We start from the raw sequence: 1,170 nt of genomic DNA on the forward strand, positions 1-1,170 counted from the left end.
TGAGATGCAGGAAAGAAGAGCAATTGCTGAAGACGTCAAAGAAACTTTCTCAGTATCTCCTCTCTCTCTCTCTCCTCCACACCCAGCTCTCCCCTCCCACCTCTCTGCTCCTCTCCTCTTCACTACCTCCCCCTTCTTACCTCCTTCTCTTCCTGACCTGCTCATCCTCCTCTTTCTTCCGCCCTCGCCCTCCTGTTCTCCTCCTACACTTCTTTTCCATTCTTCTTGATTGGTCGTTCAGTCTCTTCAAGATTCGCTAGGAGACAAGTCAACCGACAGCCTCGTCCTGTACATTCGTAGCTCTGGAAATGGTGGACGAGATCCATGTCTTTATCTTCATCATGCTCCTCTTGCTCCTCCTCCTCCTCCTCCTCCTCCTCTCCTTCCTTGTCATTTCCTCCTCTACTCTCTCGCGCTGACGCAAAGTCCCTCAGTCAGCGCCGGGGAGGAGGAGGAGGAGGTTCGGGTGAGGCTCGAGCCTCTGATCGAGGAGCTTGTCCAGCTGGAGCATGCAGTCATCCTGACAGGTACAACTAGCGGCAACATGAGATGCGAATGACGAGGATGAGCAGGAGGAAGAGCAGGAGTCGATCAGTGCGTAGGAGAGGTGAAGTGCTTCTCCCCGTCCTCCTCCTCCATCTCCTCCTCCTCCTCCTCCTCGCATCCTCGCCTCCCGCACCTTCGCTTGTCCTCCTCCTCTCATCTCGCAGCAGCTCTGGGACGAAAAGAGCTCGCAGCGCAAGCAGCAGCCCCGCGCCCTGCACGTACTTCCTCTCTCCAGGTCTGCTGTGCCCCTCTCGTCACGCGCTCAGCCCCTGCTCACAGCTTCGCGTCGCCGGAGGAGGACGGGCTGCCCGCGGAGTTCTGGGGGTGGGGGAGTGGGAGCACAGTGTGGGCAGGAGAGACGAGGGAGGAGAGCGAGGGAGAGGTGAGGGAGCGGGCAGACGTCACGCTGGCGGTGGAGGTGAAGGGAGGAGGAGTGAGGCTGCGAGTGGAGGGGCATGAGGGGAGCAGGGAGGAGCTGGAGGACGAGAGTCTGGAGCTGGGGAGGAGGTGAGAAGCTGCTGCTAGCAGGAGGAGACTGACGTTGAGGAAGGGCGGTCACATGCAGGAGGACGATCGAAGAGATGGCGAGGAGGAGGAAGCAGCTTTAGGGGCCCAGAGCACAGG

The sequence above is a fragment of the Guillardia theta genome (assembly GCF_000315625.1).
Source record: "Guillardia theta CCMP2712 unplaced genomic scaffold GUITHscaffold_132, whole genome shotgun sequence".
NCBI lineage: Eukaryota > Cryptophyceae > Pyrenomonadales > Geminigeraceae > Guillardia > Guillardia theta.